The following is a 23,656-nucleotide window of genomic DNA, read 5'->3' on the forward strand; positions in this document are numbered from 1 at the left end:
GTTCAGGAGTAGTGGCAGCAGCAGTAGCAGCAGTATCAATGTGCCATGATTTTGTTGGCTCATATGTCCTGTCTACAAACAAGTCTGATAATGTGGAGAGATTTCAAGGACTAGTGTTCTGCTTTGGTTTCTGTATATTATGAGCCCTAGCTTATATTGACATGAACCTTTTGTTTTGATCCGTCCAATAATGAAGGAAGTACTTGATATCAAAAGCAGTTAGTCTTATTCATTTTAATCATTTCAGTCTTGTTAAGTCCAGGCAGCTCTTAATCATTTGCAATTCTTTCAACTCCCAACATTCACTTAGTATTCCTCCTACAGCGGAATGATTGTAGAGAACTGTATTTGTGTTTTTAGCCACACAGCGTGTATATACCTTATTTTTAGTATGTTTGGGTTGCTTTGTTCCTTTAAAATGATGGAAACCTGATAAACTAGAGCTGATAGTTGGCAAAAAAAAGTCCCATCTTTTTTTCCCACCACAACAACCGTGTTTATAAACTACGCTACAGTATATGAAGCAGGACAGGAGCATTGGTACGGAAAAGAGGGCTGTACCAACCATCGCTATGTTGCTTCAACGCCACGGACCTCAGGGCTTCGCTGGCTGCCAAGCTGCAGTCACCCACAGAGCTGTGTGCTTATTTTCTCTGCCCTCTTCTTGACCATATGGAGCATAAGGGTCACAGGGACACTGTGTATCACAGATTTGTCTTTGTGTGTGTGAGTGTGCCTGACGTGTATACATGCACGCGTGTGTATGTATTGCCTGTTTGCAAAATGAGCCAAATCTGCTCACTAGTGTCTATGGATTTGGCAGCAGGGTGCATTCATTTTGTCAGCATTTGCATTTTCCAGCCAATAATACTTTTATTAGCTCTACCAATATAGATGCAGAAAAACAGTTCACAGTCTTTACTCATTGTACTATGTTGAACTGAATACAATGCCCATGTTCTTGAAACAGTAATTCCTTTTTCCCCCCATTACAATTGAAACCAAGAAATGCCAAGCCAGTAAGAGCCATCTCTATTCAGTGAGTGATGGACTATCCTATACAACAAGTCCAAGCAAAACCCAAAATGATAAATGTAAAAGCCAGAGGTCAGAGTCACTCTATAGGTGCAAGATGATGAAGTGGCCTTTTCCCCCACTTGCCAGCTGATCTGGGGTCAGCTTGTCAGGGCTGACATGGCGACATGGTAGCAACCTCTCATTTAATCACCATATTAATTCACCCATCACAAAGCCCTAATGACACCGCCGCTGGCCGATTAATCTCCGAATATGATTTACCGAGTGTCCATTCATCATAACTGACTGTTTCAGTATGCAATCAATATGCCGCCTTTTAGCACCTCGGACACCCAGACCTCGAGAGGTGCGCAGTCGTGGTGTGAAGAGTGTTGTGATAAAGTAAATGCTTGCCCAGGCCAAAGGGGGTGAAGCATCAATCACGTACCGATACATCAGCAGCACTTTCTCCTCTTGGACGAGAAGCTGTATCGCCATTGCGCAATACTCCTCAACACTCTCTCATCATCACATTAGCATTTGCTGAACGCGTATTGATCACTTTAGTCTACCGAAACTCGGCAGAGTGTTAATGATCATAGGTACACCGCCTACTTATTTATGAGACTTCTGCTTCCATTTGACATCTGTATGTAAAGCAGCACTTGGGCGATGTAGTCCTTCAGTATCCATTGTGCTCCTTCACATTCTGTCTCATAAATGCTTGAGACCGCTCTCTCCAGCTACATTTGGGTATCATTTTGAAGATGATGCTTGTTTTAATGGAATTAAAACTTGAAGTGGTGGATGCTAAATCGCATCCTTTCCATTTGTATCATTTCACTTGCATTAAAACAGAGTTGGGGCAGTTCAACAGATTAGGTGTCAAACTAGTGTTAAGCTGGACCTAATAGAACCGGATAGACAATAGACAATATGCAACTAAGGAGAAGTTTCAACTATTATACTGGGGAAATGTTATGATAGAGTCTCCTAGCTTGTGGCTGTGACTTTGCTTGTGTACATTTGTTTACATTCCTGTAACTTGGAATGAGTTGCCTTGCTAGTGCACCTTGTCAGGATCCCTGCATGCTCGCGCTTGCACACACACTTGCCCATACATACACACGCCATCAAGCCGCGGGGCGAAGGCAGCTCTGCTCACTCAAGGGGAAAGTGAACAGCTGTGCCTGTGACAGCTGGGGCAGTCATGACATCCCTTCACCAAATATCAGGCATGGCTTAGGACGCCATGGCGTATCAGCCGAAAGGGGTCCATTTACAACCTGGACGAGACGCGAGGCTTTAGCCTGCGACCGAGCCGAAGCGACAGAGCTCAGTTTTTCCCCCTCACATTTCCAGTGATAATGTGAGAAGTAATGAGTTTCTCCTTGGTCTGCAGCCCATATAATAGTCCCCCATTTGCCTCCAAACAAGCCCAATGGAACAAATTAGATAATGTTGTGCCTGTGAAAAATGAGCTGAATACTAATGTTTGTCTTTGGACGTCCAGTTTCACTGATTCCTCATCGCATTCCAGTCAGATTCTTGTTTTATTGCTCGCATTTTGTACTCTTATCCAGAGTTACTTGGCGGTAAGTTGCGTCTTCTAGATGCCTTGAATATAAATGTGTACAGTCAGCGTTTGGTCTCTCTCATATCCTGACATCAGTGACATGTCAATCATTTCACAAGTAAACAAACAACTGTAAATTTTGCTCAAAAAATACTGTGCCCTTGGGATACATCGATAATGCAAAATGTCATAACGCATCTGCACTATTTCTCATCATCGCCAAGTTTGGGAAGTTTTTAAAATATTAAAAATGATGGATGTCTAAAATATGTTAGAACCAGGCATGATTGTTGAGGCACTCAAAAAAAAAAAAGAATCAGTGTACTATGCAAATGAGCATAATCACCTTCACCACCTTCAGCACCAGACCGATTTTAATTACACCATAATTTCATGTATAAATTCCCCCTATTCAGACGAGCTGCTGCAGTAAGCCCCAGTAGAATAGGCTGAGTGGGAGGACTGTATAGGTACAGATAATTACAACTCACTGTTATGGACTCCTGATTATATGAGGTGGCCAACATACTGTCTCCAAATACCATGGAATTAACTTCACCAGGGTGATAGATTAGAGAATATTACAGCTATGACAGTGGTAAACAGAGCAGTATTTCATGCATGGGCAAGACGGTGTATTTTTTCTTGACCATTCGTCCTGACCAGTCCAAACTTGTGACCTTGATATAAGATAACTAGAGAGCAGATTTACCACTGTCTATGGGTAAGATCACATGACTATACACAAAGTTAAGTTAAGAGTTAATTTGGACTTTATAGTTATGATACCAATGGTTTACATAACAAGAAAGAAAAGGAAGGAGCTGGATTTTTCCACATCAGACATTTTTAACAATGTTCAATGAGTGGAATTTTGATGAGACTGGGTTATGTCTATAAGAGCTCTAAAGGTTGGCATGTGCATGTATTTTTTTTTTCCATGAGTGAGGTTATTTAGCCGGATCTTGTGGTTGTGTTTGTGGTCGCATGCGTGTTTCCAATTAACTGCTGTGTGTCTACATAAAGTTTCCAAGTTTTAATTAAGTTGATAACGTTTTTACAGACTTTGCCACATGTTTCCTCTTTCCTTTTGATGTCATACATGTGAAATACAGAATGCTGCGTATGATTTGGTTTATTTACTGCAATCCGGTATTTATGGATACACAGATAGATGCTCTTGAATGTGATAGCAGCCCATACCCTTTTTGCTGTGGACAACACAGCAGCAGTCCATCTTGAGGAGCCAGTTAAGTTGAAAGACTGGGTTTAGTCTATAAATAGGTGCTTTTCTTCTGCAGGGACTGAAGATTGAGCACTGTTAAAAACACCGGAGGAGCATATGCTTAGGCGCAGCTTGCTGTGGTCTCAGATGTTCCTTAACAGTTGATTTCCTCAACTTGCATTTCCTTTTCGCCATGTTATTGTGCTAATTATTTTTCAGCACGTTCCACTTGGGTGGTTCACAGCTCGGACTCCACAGACTCAGCCCACTATTTTTTCTTACCCCAGAAGCACCCGACACAGGCCCGCTGAATATCAGCCCAGCTGTGTGACACATTGGTTCCTCAACACTATTACATGTTTTGGAATTGCTCATGAAAGCTGATGAAGCAGTTTCTTGCTCCTCGCATATGCAGCCAAATAAACTTTTTACAGAGCAAATTTCCTGTGGAGTTCCAGTCGCAGTGTTGATATTTAGATAAATTCATATTTCCGAAAGGAAAAAAAAACCTCATTGTTCCTGTTGCCTATATAGTGTGATTTATATTCTATGTGCTGCATCTGCTACCATGCTGGAATGCTGAAAAAATCTCAACCAAGTACTTCCATTATTCACAAAGTGCACAGTGATGCCAGTAGTAATTCCTGCAGACGATAGTAACACACTGACGTGGAGCCAGAACAGCAATGCAGTTCAGATGTGTGTCATTGTGTTAACGAAGGCGCACTTTGTTACTAAGCACTTTGCACTTTTTGCAGATTTATATTGTACACTTGGTTTATTGAATAGTTTGCACGTAATTTGCACAGTAACATTTGCACAGCATTAATAATTGCACACCGAGTCATGATTTAAAGTATTTTATTGAATACATATTTACCTAAACATTTTAAGTTTGTTTGTGAGTTATTTTATCTTGTCCTGCTGGATCAGCTACTCAGCATAGGCAACGATAAGCTCCACCTGTAGAAGCAAACAAATGTTCAGTACTTAACCTGACATGGAATGGGTTTTTATTGTTTGGTTGAATGTCGTGATTTGGTATGGGCAAGTGCAATGTATATTCCTAAGTGCAATACTACATTGGTGCAATGTAAGGGTTTTAATTGTTGGTTCATGCCGTCACTTACCTGTGCTGTCTTGTCGGTGTTCCAGGGTGTTCGGGCAAAAGAATTCCCCGGGGTGTCTGAGCACCTATATATAGATATATATAGTTCCGGGAGGGACCATGTGATGTGATAGCAGAGGGGGGTGTTGTGTGTGGGTTTGAACTAAAATGTATATTGTTTATATGTTGCAGTATTTATTGTTTGAGAGCAACATCTATTTAACTGTATGTATTCAATAGATATGTAGAATGGTAGGTTAAAGGGGCAGTATATTGTATTGTTGAATGCTATTGTTTAAGTGACCCCTGTAATTGGTAGGACCCAGGTGGCAGGGTATGTAAGGCTGCCAGTGTTTATCTGACTCTGCTGTTGGTACGACCGTGGAGAGCTGCTCACAACCATGCCTTTCATATTTTTGTGAACCAGTTTTTGTCGCTGTCTTGTCATGTCATTTTTGTGGGTGAATAAACACCTTTGGTTGCACTGCACCACCGCCTCTTTTGCTGTGAATCCAGCCAGTAATCGGGTCAAGCCTAACACATTGTATTGCTTGTCATGCTGAATTTGCTGGCTATACATTTCTCACTTTCCTCCGCAATACTACAACCCATTGCTTGGAACCATTTTTCTGTCTGGTGTGATGTGAAATTGGTCTGTACCTTCTGCGCACACCTGTATACCAATGTTACAGTTGGAATCTGAACCGATATCCATTTTCTGCTGTGAGAAACTATCGTGGGTCGGCTTGACTGTAAAATCTCCTGACATCTCGTCGCACCAAATCTGATTTTGTCAGAAATGCCTGTGCGGAAATCCAGAGTGAATCTGTCATTCTCTGTGACATTTTTGACGCTTTCTTTGCCCCTTGCAAGATAATGAAAAAACAGCCTTGCGGGTGTTTTTTCCCATGAAAAAAACCCCAAATGAGCCAATACATATTTCACGTTCTTTTAGGAGAATGGAAAGTGCTGGCTGTTCCATAATTCCGGAGTTGCCTATTGAGGTTAAGAGTTCCATGCTTGGATGCCCACATTTGCATCTCACTCCAGCCCAGTGAGGAAGAATGAGGGGTTGCATCTCCTGTGATGTGCAAAAGTGAGAATGTACAACAGCATTCACTGAACCACATGCACTCCACTGATCTCAGCGTGAAACTATTTCACCGCAGCAGGGAAGGCCTGCTCTCTCAGAAACTATACAAATGCAAAACCACCACGGAAACGGGGCCACGGCTCTCACGTGAGCACATGAATAAGTGCATCTAGACACAGTTGGCGACATAGTTATGCAAAATATTTGTTTTTAGATCCTATTTACATTTGAGTAAATTGTACAGGGTATTCACTCAGTCCCTCTCCTTGCTGTTTGTTTATATGAATCTCATTGCATAGCAGATATCTGAATTTGCACCAGTCTCCCCATCGCCACTGCTCTCCGTTCTCCAATTAGCATGCGGGATCATAACAACAATAGTAACCAAAGGCATTTGCAGTGGCTGGTTACATGACCCTTGTTTGTCATTCCCAAGCTACTACCCCCTCAGTCCATGCAGGCAAGGTGAAATCTGCACCCATTTCTCATATTTACATATGAACTAATGATTTCCCTGTGGGCTGACTGTGGCCTTCCAAATACTCTACCTGGTATAACCAAGGGTGATGTATAGTTGTGGTGGGCACCTGAAGCTGGTGACTAACCCAGTATGATACATGGACTCGCAGCCTAATTGCAGCTCCCAGCTGAATGGGCCATAAGCCAAGAGAGACCTACTGACCTTGGTGAAAGCAAAAAAAAAAGGGCCCCATGCCTCTACATGACCCATTTTGCTACTGAAAAATCATTGGTAGACATTAAACAACTATGAAAGGGTATTGTGAATGGCCCTATTCCCCAACAGTGACCGCATAGGCAGGGATATTCAAAAAGCTTGTTGTTCCAGTAAGATAAAAGGTTTTGCTTGTCAAATATATACATTGAATAAGAAGTTCCATCTGTTGCAAAAGAAAATAATCCGATGGTCAGTACTGGCCATAAGTAAAGTGAAATTATGAGTGCGGAGTGGTGTGTATATTTGGCAGTGTTACTAAGGATAGAGGAATTGAGCAACAACATCAAACAAACAACCAGTGCTTTTTTTTTCTGTGGCGTAGCCCTTTGTACCAACTGCTCAATTTGAGCATGCAACATGTCACAAGCCAAATGTCTGTTTGCATAACTTAGCCAATCCCGGTACATATTGTCCTGTCCAAACATATTACACACACCTGGAGGAAATCTGCTTCGGTGGCGTTTTGCCACGCAAAGATATTGATGAATAATAACACGTCGTCTTTCAAAGAGGCAGATGCTGCCCTCTTTGTTCTCTATCACTGATCTTCCTATCCCTTAGAAACTAACAGCTGTTCTTTTGCTGTGCGCTCATATAGCCAAGTAAAGGCAGAGAGCAGATCATTCAGAGTCCCGTTCTCATTAATTCTCACCGTGGTAGTTGAATAAGCAGCTTTCATTGGAAAATAAATGACTCATTCCGATAGTTCAAGACCTGAGTGCTTATCAAGCTGCGTCATATTTCATGGCAAAACCTTTTTGCCAATAGTACTTATCTCAAAAGCTTAACTAAAATGTATACTCAGTAAATTTGCTCACTGTACAGCATGTTGCATTGCACTGATGAGGTAGATTGCAAACCAACATATGTTTATGTTGCCGTTATGTTAATTTTGCCACAATGTACGGGAAGTTATCATATGATTGAAATGTAAGTATATATATTTCAGAGTTTTTCAAAGCAAAAACTCTTCAGCATCTTGCATCTATCTTTACAGTGTGACTCATCATCGACTTTGACATCGGAAGTTTTTCAGCACCTCAGACCCGCAGAGCCGCTCCTCAAATGAGACGGGGAAATTTTACATAAAGTATGTGGCTAAATGGCCCAGATTACAGTCTCTGGCATGGCAGATTTGAGTCACTCTTCTTGGTCCATTTAGAGGGGTGAGAGCCAGTGTTGTACCTGTAGCACACACTACAACTCCTAATTGATTTTACAAGGCAGCTTAGGCTCTAATTGCTGATTTGCCTGGGGAGATTCTTGATCCAAATGGCTTAGCGACTTCTTTTGTGGTGCGCCGTGCGGAGATTTTCATTCATGGGAGATTAGATAGGACGGGGATTGAATGAATGCATCAAGAGCCAAGTTGTGTGCTGCATTTAGAGTAAAGACAGATATGAAGACACTGACATGAGTAAACAGATGCAATTCATGTACCTTGTGTTCATTCCATATCCAATTTGAAAGTGATTTTTTGGGGGAATGGCACGCCAAATATTGTTAACATTTGGAGTATGCTGATGATATCCAATTACATTATTTCCAATTGCAAGATCAGGGAGAGCAAGAAATCACTGCAGTGTGGTAAATCAATGCAACTTTTTGCCTGTTCAAGGATTAGACTTTGCAAACTCAGACAAGACAAACAGAATATAAAACTTAACTTCACTACACCCAGACCGTGTTAGACTTGAGTCTCACGTTATATTTATCAAATCTGGTAGAGAGTTTAGTTGTGAAATAGCTCAAATATCTGGAGTGACTGAGGAAACCACTTATAAATTTCAGTTGTAGCCTGAGCTCCTCAATTTTACCCTCTTACATTTTCAGAGATAATACAAGGGTGAATGCAGTTAAGAAAGAATTTCAAACTTCGGTTCAAGTGATGAAGAAATAAATTGGATGTTTTTAGAGTAAACCATTTCCTGGTTCTTGACACAAAATCCAAGGCAGATGGGAAAGTGGATAACAATATCCAAAAGATCTATTCTAAGTGATAGAAATCTATACACATTGAATTGAAATTTAATTAGATTTATTTCTCCCCTTCAGCACCTTCAGTTCAGAGGTAGTAGTACAATAAAGAAATGTACTGAGTGTGCTCAGTAAATCCACTTAACTTGTCATCTCTATTCCTTTTGATTTGCAGTGAAATTGCAATACAAGCACATCAATAAAAAATAATTGTTAATGCCCATCACCACAGAGCTATCAATCAATTCATTCATGCAATCCTAATTCAAATTCACATTCTTGAGTGGTCATTTAGCTAATGCACTTAATTGGAACACCACTGAGTTGAAGAATTCTCATGTTATCCCGGTGGCCAAGGACAGTTTATTCATCTGGCTGGAAAAACTGTAGCTGCTGCACTGACAATGAATATGAAACTGACTTTGTGAACCAATGCATTTGTCATTTTAGCTCTTACGCCCCAGTGAGCTTTATATATTGGTTCAGAAGTGTTACCATTACTGGGATGTAAAGCTCATTTTGGTGTAAGATCTCACAAAAATTCATGGTTGCACAAAGTCAGCAGCCCATTGATTGTCTACAGAGCAGCTCCAGCTTTTTTGGTCAGATGGCATAAATAAAAGTCTAAAATCTATGGTTTGTCCTGTAGGCATTGGATTTAGCTGTTCACAAAATATGGACTAAACTGTCCCAGTCCATTTGAATAACATATTTAGTGGTATTCGTCTACCAGAGAAATGTTGATTACGTTGTCATGGAAATAGTGTTACTATTATTATGGAACATTAGCCCATTCTACAACTACAATGCACAGGTATGCATAGGTATAGTGCTTGTTACTACAACTCCCTGAGTGTCCTTGGAAACAGCTTAAAGTGGCTGCACAGGTCCTTCACCTCTGGTTTTTGAAAAATAGAAAACAAGTGAAAAACAGAATACACAGTCCTAACGAAGGTGGAGTAATGGACCTCAGTGTTGCTAGGACTCCTGAGCACTCTGACTCTTTCTGTCTTTTTCACTCACACAGATGAATATTTGATTATTACTGCATAAATTTAAATGTTTTCTAGTTTATAGAGTCTAATATATGTGAAGGGTTGTGCACGTTAGCCCCGGCAGGATTACTGTTTCTCCTGAAAGGCTGCTCTCTCTCTCTCTCTCTCTCTCTCTGTTACCTGCATTACTTGAGTTACCTGCATCATAACCACTAATTGTTTCACTAATTGTGGGCATTTCGATTTGCTAACTAACACTGAATTTTGCTTATGTTAAGTAGCTGGAACGTTACTCATTACATTATATTACATTACATTACGTCATTTAGCAGACGCTTTTGTCCAAAGCAACTTACAATCAGTGCATCAACAATGTGCTAATGTGCTGAGCTACCTTCAGCACATTAGCATTCCTACCAAACTACCACTTCCCAGACACTTAAATGAATTAACAGTTGTGAAATCTCAAGTCTCTCAAGTCAGACAGCCTGCTGTGGTCAGTTTGGTAACCATCTCAATGCATATTTTCTTTTTTTTTCTTCTTTTTTTTTCTGGTTGTCCAAAAAAACAAAAACAAAACATATTTTCATAGCTGTTTTCTGATTTCAAATTGAATATTGACTAAATGGAAGTTCACCAATTCAGATGCACACTGCGCTATGTTACACAAACACTGAGGAGATGCGGTCACCTATAGAAAGATTACTGCATTGTAGAGATGTGCCACAAGCAAGACAGAGATGAAGGGGAGGAGGCAGGTTAATTAAGGATTTTCAAACCTTGAGATTTTGTAAAAGAGTAGTACAACTCACTGGTAGGAGGGTGTCCTAATATTCTGTACACTCAGCGTATAAAATAACCAATATAAAATGATTGTTCTCATATCACTCCGGTCGAAATGTAGCGATGGCGTGACACGAGGTGATTCCCTCTTGGTTGGAAATAAAAATAGTTTTGGCCCGTTAGGTCTGATTTGTTGCTGTGATACACCACTCTCTTATTTCCCCTGTGCATTTTTATTAGTGTTTGGCTCTCATGCAGCCATTTTTATGCACAACACCAGCTCAAGCTCGAAATGAATAGAGACATTAAGGTAATTTGCCGGCTAATGAAATTTTCACTGTCATCATCTTTTTTGTTGTCGGTTATAGTCCATGGATACTTTTTTGGAAATTAATTTATTCCACTACAAGGTAACCCTCTGACTCAAAATACTGTAGCTTTGTAATATCAGATTGTTGGTATATTGCAGCCTATTGGCATATTCAAGCAAAATGTCCATCATATTAAATGAAAAGGTCAGTTTCATTTGCTCAGTATTATACCCAGGACTGAAGGTTTGTCAGTCATAATTAACCTTATTTTAAGAACTTTCATGAGTTGAAATAGTCCGCTTGAATAGAAGTCCACTTAAAATGCATCAATTTATTCTCAAGCAAGAACTTCCATTCCCATAGCCATAATGAAGTCTGATAGAATTTGAAGAATTTAGATTATCATAATAATATGATACAGATGTAATACTGCGCTACTGAGACCTTATGCATAATACCGAATATATTCTCTGCATCACTTGATCAGAAAACCAAGATTTCTTTTTTTTTTTTAAAGCACAAAAGTCCATCTGTGAATCTTCAAGCCGCAGCATCTCTCTCATCAGCGCACACACTCCCTGTTGTTTTGGCCGTCATTTCCAAGTCTGCTCCTCAAACACCCAAGAACTAAACAGTATGGGAATATGACGAGAGTAATCTGACAGAATATATGCAGTTTCATAAGACTAGCCAGGCAGAAAATAGATTGGGGGAAGAGATATGGAGGAGTAAGAATGGGAGTGGCGGGGTTACGGAGGAATAATGTGTCACTCATGGTGCAGAGACTGCCGCTTCTGCAACCAAGGCTGAGCCGTGACCCAGAACCTATTTCATGTGATAAAACCTAAGCTTCTATACCTTTCACCTTCGTCAGTAATCGCTCAACTACTTTGATTTTTTTTTTTTTCTGTGGAAAAGTGACAAGGAATGGAGATGAACCGGGTGGGGAAATGGATGGTGCTCAGAAACCTTTTCCCATATGGTTGTTTCATTGTTCACCCTGTAAAGGTAAACACAGTATAGTGCTGCGGTTTCAGCTCAGGATTTGTGTATGTGCCTTGACAGAAGTGCAAAGTAATTATTGAAACATATGGATGGGGAGCCCTCTCTTAACCCTCTCACTAATGATGCTTGGCTATTACAGAAGGGCAAGGGAAGGACACTCCTTCCATTAACTGATATATTCCACCAGAGATGTATGGCTGCTCCCGCACTTATTGGCTAAAGAGAAGCAGAGGAAGTGGGGGGAAAAAAGAATCTGAAACACGTGAGACAGTATTTGTGCTCAAAAATATTTCTCAAACTAAAATAGGGAGCGTGACCCCAGATGCCACAAAATGTTATTCAAGAAAAAGGGAAAACGTTCAGAACCTTCAGCTGAACTGCAAGAAACAATCTTATCTGATTTCTATTTCTTTCAACTCATGCTTTTCAGTGTAATTTCCAGTTGACTGGCTCACTCACACAAACATAGCCGGCTATGAAGATAGAGAAAACAAAAAAAAATTGGTTTTGCAAAAATGAGAATATAGATGTTCTCTTTATAATCAATTTGGATGGTGTGGCATGTTTTCTGATGTTCTCATCACAGTGGTTTTCCTAGACTTTGAGATGGTAGTTGTGGGCCCAAGTCCACAATTCATGTCTAAAAAAAATATCAGCACATACATGTTACAGTTGAAACACACTGAACCATCACTACTTCACTGCATGTTGTTGTTAAGAACGGTGTAAAGCACACATTGCTGACTGAGAAATCTTTTTAAAGGTCGGGATTACTGAGGCTCGGTCCCTTGGGTTTGCACATCAAATTACAACCATTGCTTAATCTTTGCTACATCAAAGCCTCTCCATTGGCGGCGGATTCAATTTAACTCTAGACGACCCACTTCAAATCCATTAACTTTCTTTGCTGAATGGGATCTGGGAAGATGCCTGTCCACAATGCCAGCTCCCTCTGGGCAATTTTCAGCTTGGAAGCTTCAGCACTCTCTCATGTTAATGGACCCAACAATTACCCTCCCCGGTCCATGCAAAACATGCCTACATCCCCCAGGTACATAGCAGTGTGACCCAGCCAACTGGATCTTTTGTTCATGCAGACTTGTGGCTGTGGGCAAAACTGATGCAGCTACACAATGGACTAAAAGCTTTGGCGGATAGCGAGAGAGTCCACCAACACAATGGCTGTAGCCGGTCCAGAAGCAGTGGTTCAAAATAGCTTGACTCCTTCAGCTATAGGCAGCGCCGAGACAATTCAGCTGACGAGGCCTGTTGCTGAATAGACCTCGTCTCTGTCGTGGCAACATTTGGAAGATTGTTAAATATTTGCATATATAGCCCTTGATTAAAATGTAAACTGCATATGAGAAACAAATTTGGCATTTTAGAAATGGTCAGCTCCAAATGATGCTGTAACACAGCTTATTATTAGAGCGTATTTTGTGTTATTGAGTGTCTTGACACGAGCTCGCAGCGCTGTCGATTTTTATCTTCAGGCGGTTCACAGTGCACCCAAAGTCCAACTGAGTGGGTGAAACTAAGGAAAAAGAAGGCCAGCAAGTGCATCTGTTCAGCCATTCAAACTGAAAAAGTCTAATCCAGCAGTGCCTGTGGACCAACTCAACACTTTTCCCACTCGGCACATAGCAGACTTCTGTGGTTGTAGGACAGAGAGGTGGCCAGTAGACTACACAGAATAGTGTTACATGCTGCTACTACTATGTACTATTACATATGCTGCTGGATACAGCTGAGATGGCATATGGCTTTTTTTTTTTTTTTACATCAAGCTTGTTTATAATAATATTGAGAAAATAATCACCTTTGCATGTATAGTACTTTTTTAAACAGCATTTATAAAGTGTTTTATGTAAAAGCAAACATCATGCTCTTAGGATAAATTAAAACAAATAAACACAAGAAGACAGCACAAGATAAAAATACGTTACGTACTATTAAGTTGATAAAAGCAAGTTTTAAGAGGCGATTTGAAAGGTGATACTGATTGTTCTTAGCTTAAAGGGCGCTGATAGAAAAGTCCTGCTCACCTTCAGTGGAAGTGAGAGAACCGTAACGTCAATGCAGTTCTCACATCCATCTCTCCCAGTCGCTAATTGAGACAGGAGAATGGAGTCTCCTCCCATAGACACTTTCAGCCGACTACTGGACACCGGAGACCTGATAGTCTGCCTGCAAATGTCACCGGTGGCCGGTTGTTACATTTGACAATGTGGGATCTGATCTGGCAAGCATCAGTACAATTTCGCTGCCTTCGAGAAGGGGCGACTGGGAAAACAGCACTTGGATTGATTTCATCCCTCGCTCGACGCACAGCAAATATTTTTGACAAAGACATATGGGGGAGAGGAGTGCACAGCAGCAGGCGGCTCAACCTCGAGCCTGAGTCGTTTTCACATGATTCTTTCAGACAACATGCACATTTACGCAAGCGATATATACATACGTGCACGCACACACGCGTTGATAAATTGATAAATCCCAGCCGAGCGAACGATATTTCCCCAAGAGCCTTTCCTTTATCCCAATGTTGTCATAATGTTTACAAATACAATCCATCACATCGCATCATGTTGACGTTATCATATCATGTTCATCACACCTACATGAAGTCAAACCATTTGACTTTAGACCAAAACACTGCAGGCCAGATGTTGGAAATTTGCAGCTGTAACATTTCAGGGAGGAAGTAGCAACCCCCCCCCCCCACCTCAGTCTCTCTGTCTTCAACGGAGCCAATTTTTTTGAGAAATAGAGTCTTTCACCTTCAGTCCATTTGCAATGGGGGGGAACCAACCTGACGTTCAAAGTTGCTTGCTGAAGCAGAGTCCCTGTCTGGGCTTTGGCAGCTGGACTGATAGCCAGCCCTGTGGAATGGCAGCTGTTGAAGGGCTTTTTAAATTGCACCCAGGTTGATGGGTGGCTGTCAGGAGGGCAATGGACAGAGAATTTCGAGAGGAAAAAAAAAAAAAAAAAAAAGACAGATCAGGGAGGGAAAGAGGGAAAGACAGTGACCCTGACACCAAGGTCTATGGGAAAAGAAATGTGTCGAGGTCCTGAAGAAACCTGGAAGAGGCGGTGAGAGAGTGGGGGGGATGGGGGGGGGGGGGGGGGGGGGGGGGGGGGGTGACATTAGCGTTGGAATAAATGGAGCGCTAAGGCCCGTCATCGCCGGGGTTATTTAGGCAGGCGGCACATCATCACCGTTCAGCGGGTTTGATATTCCCAGACTATGTTTACATACGGCGGAATAATATCACTTTCTTCGCTAGCTTGATCGGCCGTCACAGATACAAATGGAAATGTCAGACGTCGCCGGCGCTCTCTCCGTTCTCCTCCTCACGCCGGTTTACAGCCACCTTTGTGCCGATCACATCTTACCGTTCCGTTAATTACAACGGCGCTGGCATGTTCCCGTTGGCTTTTGAGTGAGATTCATTGAAATCGTCCTGAACATACAATGGAATTTCAAGTCAAGCGACATGGAGATAATGTGTTTTGCCATTTGCGGAGTACTCCGGCTCTCGCAACGTGACTCTTTCGGCCTCGCTGGCTAATCTCGCCTTGCCTGTGGTGGTGCTGCGCAACAGATGGTGTTTTAAGGAGGTCGTCAAGTCTATTTCCCCAGTCGTTACGTGCGCTACTTTCATTATTTGCCGATATTGAAGACATAAACTAAAACCTGTTAAGGTGCTGTCAAAATGCAGCTCAGTGGATATAGGGCTTGTTTAACACATTAGACTCAAACTTCATGGAGTTTCTCACATTGTGCTGTCTGAGGTAAATGTAACACACTGACAAATGTAATGAGCCTACAATGAATACCAAATTATTTCAATACACTACTTAATGAGTGCTATAAATCGCCAATAGTACTTACCAGTGTCTGTCATTTGAACATTTTCCAAGCTTGAAAGTGAGGACAGGCTTGGGCGCCATTAAATGTGACTCCTTTCAGACAAGTCGGTCTATTTTAGGGGAGATACCTTGCTCTCAGCAGCCAGTCTCAATTTCTTAGTGGCTCATGAAATTTAAGAAGGATTTTTTTTGGCCGCATCTCCACGTAACCTCACAGTATATCAGCATACGGCAAACAGATTGATTTCCCCCTGTTTGTGTTTCAAACCAAGTGTCCCACGGAGGTTCCGATAGCGCCACAGTGGTTACATTCATGCCCAATTATTAGCTATAAATCTACAAAGGGCGGTAGGACCTCTGACAGGTGGCTCCCTCATTGCCTGCTGATTGCCGGAGTGCGCCTATTAATCATTTTCTGTGTTCCCCGCCGGTCAGGGAACCTTTTTATTGGAGGGATGGGTCAGACACATCGGGGCTACCAATTTCCTCTTTCCAAACTTTCTATCCTTTTTTGCTCTCTCTCTCTCTCTCTTGTTTGTTTCCCCTCAAATGATGATACTGCTGGATAATGCTTCCTGAGCTTTTAGAAATCTAACACGAGAAAACATTTATGTTGAGGAGAATCTTGAGGAGAATAGATTAGTTCAACATGGCTTTTTAAAGCTCAAATAAATCAGATTTGCAAGATGTCAAAGTGTCAGATTTCATACATGACAAGCTGACACGTATGCTAATATCAAGTCTGTGGGAATTACAACCGTACTAACTGTTCAAAGAACGTTTTATATTTCAAAAGTTATAGAAAGGATTTATTATATTATAGTAAATTATGCATTCACTGTATTCACTATAAACCCCACACAATGCCTATAAGCCTGCGCCTAGAACAGCTGATGATTATATGGCAGTGATGTGGCAGAACAGTGTATATCAAACTGTAGCCATTTGGTCTCAGTAACTCCATGATATAGCTTGCATATAAACTAGGAATAAATTCCCCTTCACCATTTTGACAGCGGCTATTCAGATACTTAGCCCTCATACTCTGCAATCATATTCCTCTGCCAGAATCAATTGCGTTGGCAACCAGTGCCAAGCCCGACTTTTATCTCCCAGCTGGAAAAAAAAAAAAAAAAGAAAAGGGAAGGGAACGGAGCATGCAGATACACTGTTTATCAGTCACACAACTAATTCTCTCTCTCTCTTTATTCCCCTTTTGAAAGCGAACTTGGTATTAATCTACAAGACCTTGAGCGCCTTATGCACACCATCAGCGGTGACGTGCCTTTTTTTCTCCGTCAATCTCTGACCTTTCGAGTGCCGCCCACATTTTAATTAAGTGCTAAACTAAAAAGCTGCTCGGTGCCCCCCCTAACTCCCATGCTCCCTTTGTTCACACAATTTCTTTTTGTGCCCCAATGAAATGCATGGGAGATATACCACATTCAAGCAGTGATTGAATATCGGTGGTGAAGAAGGGTTTTTTGTAGCGGGTTGGAAAATTACAAGGGCTTAAGTGTTAGACACATATGCCTGCCAAATGTAATCAGCGGGTAATAAATGTTTGCCCTTTACACTGTAAAAAGCAACTGCAGTACTGAATTGATTCTGAACTCACGGCAGCAGATCGCTAAGTTGGTGTAGCTTTGATTAAAATAATGTTCCACTAATGAAACATGTTGGCCTCACTATCTTCATCCATGCCTCTTGAACCATCCTTTCCACAGATGACGGTAATTTCTTGGCATAAGAGCTTTTGTGGTGCGATGAATGAATTGTGATCTAACATGTTTTTTGTTGTCTTGCAGCTCTTGAATTGCTGGGAGGGTTGCTTGAGTGCTGAAAGGTAGGCTTTTCTTACTATTTTAAGATGTCAGTTTAGTATTGTGTGGTGTGGATAAGTGTAAGAACACAGCCATCAACCACTTGAATCAAAACCGAACACCATATGTCAAGTAAAACCAAATGCTCTGACTGTGTGATGATGTTAATAATCAGGCTCAGAGTAAAGATCCATCTTTAAACTCATTCAACTCAATTCATCTCAAAATCTGATGCAAGAACCATCCCAGCCATTGCGCAGCCACTTCATACCGTCAACAACAAAGACGGGTCGTGGCATTTTCGGCTGGGTTTCCATTTCTGTTCAGTCCCAGTATTGTGTTAATGCTGGTTGCAGCACAATGGAGCCTCGGAGGGGAGAGTGTGAAGGCCTCTTGCTCTTTTCTCCCCACTGTTTAATTAGCATGGTGCCAGAGATCGGTGTGCCGCTTTAGCAATCACGATTCCTGCCCAGCCAATAAGAACTTGCGTTCAACCGCGTCTGACAGAGATAAATGGCATGCCGCAACATCTCAGCCTCGCCCACGGTCTCTGTTACCCATACAGTAGTGCATTATGGGAAGACAAGAAGACTGCCATGGATTTGAGTGGGCTTGTCGGCCATTCATTAATAACATAAATCCATGTGGGTGTTTTCAATCTGAATGTGTGTGTCCGTGAGTGTGTTTGTGTGTATTGCTTTTTTGCAAAATGAGCCAGATCTGCTTGTGTTTCTATGTGTGTGTGTGTGTGTTTGCTCAGCACTTATTCAACATCTTGACAACATATAAAAGCTGCATTATGCAAGATTTTCATATAAAAATACTCCCATCTTATCAGTCTAAATCACAAAGTGGGGCTGCAACAGAGAACAGCACCCCATCCCTCCTAATTGAGATGCCATAGATTCACCCTATTTGACCAAATTGTTATTTTTTATCATTTTTCAGTATAATCGCTGCGAGTGAAATAAAGACTCCTAAACAGCAACTAGCCAGCGCTCTGTCCAGAGAAAGCTGGGCTCACCAACGATGGCTGAACCTCTTACTAAAATTGCCCAGTGCTGCTTTAGAAATCTGCTTCTGTTTTAACAGACATTTCAGTCAATCTAAATCCATTTCCTCTGTAGATTAACAGGTTAGCTAACTAGCATCTTAACTGTCACTATGGTACAAGGATCGTTAATTTCCATCTGGCCATGTCGTCTTCTGAGCTGTTTTGATTGCTATAGTACATGATCTCACCAGTGATAGGAAAGATCCTTTCAAAACGTAATGTATTACCTGTTCCCCTTTATAAATTACACTTAGAGCCATAATTTCACCCATCAATCCAGGGTTGGCAACATTTCATAAAATTTCTACTCAATGCATCATAATATGTATATTTCCATCAAAGCAGCCATCTTTATTTGATTTGGGCTTTACGACAATTGGGAATGAACTGCGTGCACTAAGTGCACTCAGCAGCTCCAGTACAAATGTAATTCTGAAAAATATACAAATATAACTGAAATAATGCAGCCAATTTTAAATGATTAATTAGTTACTCTTGAAAGTAATGAGTGTAACCTGTTGTCACACAATAATTAGTTACCTGCGACACACTTGTAATCTCTTTTACATCAAACCGCTTTAAACTGAAGCTATGTATATGAGAGCAAAGCAGAAATGCATTAAAATAATCTTAAAATAAAGATATTACCATACAACTCCTAAATAAGATACCATTGATGCCTAAAACTCTTTATGCTGTCTTTATCGTTGAAGGATTTTTTTTCCCCTATCATGACGTCCTCTCAAGACTAACATACACTTCACTTATAGGGTTGTTTGAGCAGTAATTGCTGTAGCCTTTTCCCCTCTCTCCTATTTCAGTGGATCATGGTAAGGGAACAGTCTGCAGTGGTGGAGGCATAATTAGTGATAGGCCTTGGACATGTCATACTCTGTTAGTCAGCCTCCCTTTAATTCCTTTGTCTCCTCTCTGCCCCTAGCATTCGCTCAGACTGTGTGTATGTGTGTGAGTGCATATGTAAGTGTGTATCTTCTGAGTGAATGTGTGAGAGAGAGAGTGTGTGTGCTGGGCATATTTAGTGCACTTATCTTTTTTTTTTTTTTTTACTTGATTTTACTCCCTTACTCTTTCATATATATGGCATACAATTTCACTCTCAACTTTCAAAATCAGGTTGGAGAGTCTGCTCATTTTTCATTATGGTAACATGGAAAAGAGGCTTTATCAGGATGTGTGTTTGCACTTGTGTGTGTATATGTTTGCCTCTTCTGTCTGTCTGTATGTTCAATACTAAGCTACCTTTGTGTGTGCTCCTTTGGTTCCCTGTAGCAGAAAAAAAATAAATCATGCAGCCTTGGCTATAATTAGAGGGAAACCTTTTTGGGCTTTTGAACATAGTTTTTTTTTTTAAGCAGTTCCATATAGCAACAAAAAGCATAAAAAAAGGTTTTGTATGATTCCAAAAAAGGTAGACTGATGATTACAGTCAAAGGATGCTTCTTGGCATGATGAGAATGTGTGTATGTGTGTGTGTGTGTGTGTGTGTGTGTGTGTGTGTAGTTTGCAGGGAGTTTCTCAGGCGAGGCTGTTGATGTGAGGGCGGATGAAAGCCGCTTTGAGGATACAGTACACGGCTGGGAGGGAAAGCTCTTCCTCCGCCACCTTCCCTCTCTCTTTTCTCCAATTTTCTACCCCCTCGCTCCCCTTCATCTCCCTCCCTTTCTCTCTCTCCCTCCACTTCCACTCTGCCCCTGCTATCTCCTCTTTGCCCGCCTCTCCCCTCCCCTCTGTTTACCTCTGCTGTTTCCCTATCCAATCTTCCCTCGCCATCCCGCTCGCCGTCGCCTCTGTACGCTCTTTTCCCTGCCAGGCTCTCATCTCTGCCTCGCCTTTTTCTACTTTTTGGCTCCTTTCTTTCTTTCTCAGCCCTCCCCCCCCTCTCACCCCTTCTTCTTCCCCTCCATTAATACCAACCTACCTGCCCTGTCATTGTTGGCTGCCGAACCTCTCTCTCTCTCCTATTCTATCCCTGTCCCCGCCCTTTCTCCTTCCTCCCCTCATGCAGTTTTGGCTGACCCCTCTCTCTCTCTCCCAGATGTGGGGCTGGCAGGGCAGGACTGAAGGACACTGCCCGGAGCATGATGATTAGTCGGGAAGTCATGCCTGGAAATCAAGGATTGCACAGGCATGAATTAAAGCCTGCATCCAGTGCATGGGAAACCTCATTCACGGGGAAGACTGCACCGTTGCATCACAACAGTTGTGATGGTCATTTGTGGATTATATGTGGGAATATAGTCAGATAAATTGTCATGGTTTGCTGTGTTTCTCATGAGAAAACATTGCTGTCATATTCCCTGGCGCCAAATTCACTTTATACTTCTATCGTTTGTATCTTGCTTTAAATCCACAATCTATTTCAAGATGTTAAGTCATAACTTGCACCGTGGAACAAGGGGTTCAGGTGCATGCCCAGAGCCATTTTACAGAATATTCCTTCTGCCATAGCACATGGCATCCCTGTAGATAGCAGCTATTGTGCCTCTGTTCTTTCATCACGCTATATTAGACTTACAAAGAAAAGAAGAAAAAACCTACAGTGTGTTTAGGAGTGAACCTTGAACTGGAAGCAAAGACAGAGAATGGCCTGTTCTTTATAATTACGGCTCTGTGCAGCTGGATTATTCCTCATGTAACGTTATGAGCTGACCCGCTGCACCTCCTCTATTAAAGATGGAGTGGTTGTTGTAATTGGTTTAGAAAAGGTGGAACGGAAATCCATTCTCTCCCATACAAACCACCATCCAAAATACAATTTCCCAAGCTGTGTAATTTTCTAAATGTGCGCTCTTAAAGGCCTTGCAGTGCATCAGGTGCGTAAGCGATATTGTCACTGTGTGCGGTGTTTACAGCACTTTCATCTTGTGCATATTTATCAGAGTAGACGTTGCTGCTCAGTGTAAACAGAAACGCCACATGATAGAGATTGTATCAGGTTGTTGGTATCATTCCACATTCCAACAAGACCGTTCATATCAATCAATAACAGTTCAATAATTCACCATTCTTAATATATTTCTCCACAGACTTCTCCCTTAAACCTGCCTCATCCTGCATGCGCAGTAAAGCTTGCATTTCTCCCATATGCCCATACTCCCTCATACCTCCAGCATTATTTGCCTGATTGTAATTCACTGTCTACTATTTGAAGAGCCGAGGCAGCTATTGCTATTGATTTTATTTACAAGGCTTCTATATTTTACTCTGTGCAAATCAGAGCAATTGTTTCCAAGTGTATGCATGAATCAATGCTGCCCCGGAGCTTCTGCTGGCGACTGTACGGCACGCAGCTCAATACCTCCAATTTATGCTTTAATTATGATGATCTACCAAGAGTTGGGAGCTCGGCCCCGCTCTCACAATCAGCATCAACAAGCGTCGCACATTATATTTCACAATCTACATATAGGGAGCCGCTGTTCTTAACTGTTGTCACCACATCGCCCAGAGCCTCAAGTGTTCACGTGTTGAAGTGTAGCGACAATGGCGGAGAGTGCGGTTGATTATTGAATCACCTTCTGCTGATGTTGTTAGAGAAGATTGAATGTGGAAAGGACATGTACACACAGGCCAATCGGTTCCAACTTCAAAGAGCTGCTGTCGTTTCCATATGTGCAGCCACTGGGAAGTCACCTGTAAAACAGCAGGTAATTGATATGTTTCTTCATTCGCTATCAATTGTTGTTGAGACACTAAAAAGAGAGTGGAAAAACAACAACTGCTCAGTTCTGACAGCCTTGTTTGGCAATGCGGCTCCAGACTGGATTTTATACCCCTCCATATTTTTATCCTTATTTTTTTGGCAGGATAGTCAGTCATTTGATCACTTGCCATTAGAAGTGATTGCTCAACTCGGTATGCCATATAAGTGGCTTCTGGCAAGCCTGAAAGCCATAAATTTTATTGACTCCTGTAATTAGGACGGATCAATAAAAGGCAGTAACTTTCACTGCTTTCCAGGACTGTGCTGGTTGGTGCACCTTTCCCAATTATAGTATACTAGGTCTTGGTTCCATTGATATTCAGTCAGCATTATGGCATAAAACCATCATAAAATAGTTAAATGATTCATTAAAAATCTGTCTGTGGTGCAGTATATTGCATTTTGTAAACATACACTGCAGTAAAACAACTTTTCACACAAACAAATAACTTTGAATATTCAATATTGCAGCTAATGTCATGTAGAAATACCATGCCATTTTACACAGACAGTAAGAAAGCATCAGAGTTCCATGCCACTTTCAAAGATTTTCATTCTTTTAATTTGTTACTGTTGTTTTGTCTCATACAACTTGCAGATACACCACCAAAAATACAGTAGAAAAAGGCCCCATAGTCTTTTACTGTCAAGCCTCTTAAGTTGATAGCTGTGTCTTTGTACTCGGCGGGAAGAATCCCTTTCTGTCAAACAACAGCTGGTGAAGACAACATGATGCGGAGGCCACGGACGAGTGAGCCATCAAACCTCAGACTCTGACAGTATTTTGGCAAGCCACATTTCATGAGAGTCTGTCTCACTCTGCTCTGCTTTTATGGTGTATGAATCAATGATAATTGTGCTGTTTTCTCAGTCGGATTGCAGAAGTATCCCCCATGCGGCAGCAGTCAAACATGGGAGGTTTGAGCGATGGCTCAAGGAATACCCAGAAATTAGCATGAATGAAATGAATCGCTGTTCCCCCGGGATGATGATTCATTAGCTGGAAAATGTTCAATGCAGAAGCCATTGGTTGCACTGTGCCAATAACACCAGTATAATACATTTAAGGAGCTATCAAAGGCAGGGTTAAGCGTGCCCATCGTTGGACAGAAGGGCGGCATTGTGAGTAGGAAGAGCGGCCTTTAACCCAAACCTGGGTTCAAGCCTCCAGCTGAATCTACCAGCTACTAGATACGCTGTTGTGTAGCTGAACCAGTGTTGTGGGGAAACTGAAAAGAGAAACTCCCTATGGGGATCACTAAAGTGTCATGTTTTTATTATTATCATTGTATTTCAACCCAGGCGTATTGCAAGTTCACTGTGCACTGTAGATTTGATCAAAGATGCTTCTCGGCA

Source organism: Centroberyx affinis, unplaced genomic scaffold (assembly GCF_046629955.1).
Source record: "Centroberyx affinis isolate AG114_WGS23_722 - 3 ecotype Tasmania unplaced genomic scaffold, CSIRO-AGI_Caff_v1 ptg002880l_1, whole genome shotgun sequence".
Classification (NCBI taxonomy): domain Eukaryota; kingdom Metazoa; phylum Chordata; class Actinopteri; order Beryciformes; family Berycidae; genus Centroberyx; species Centroberyx affinis.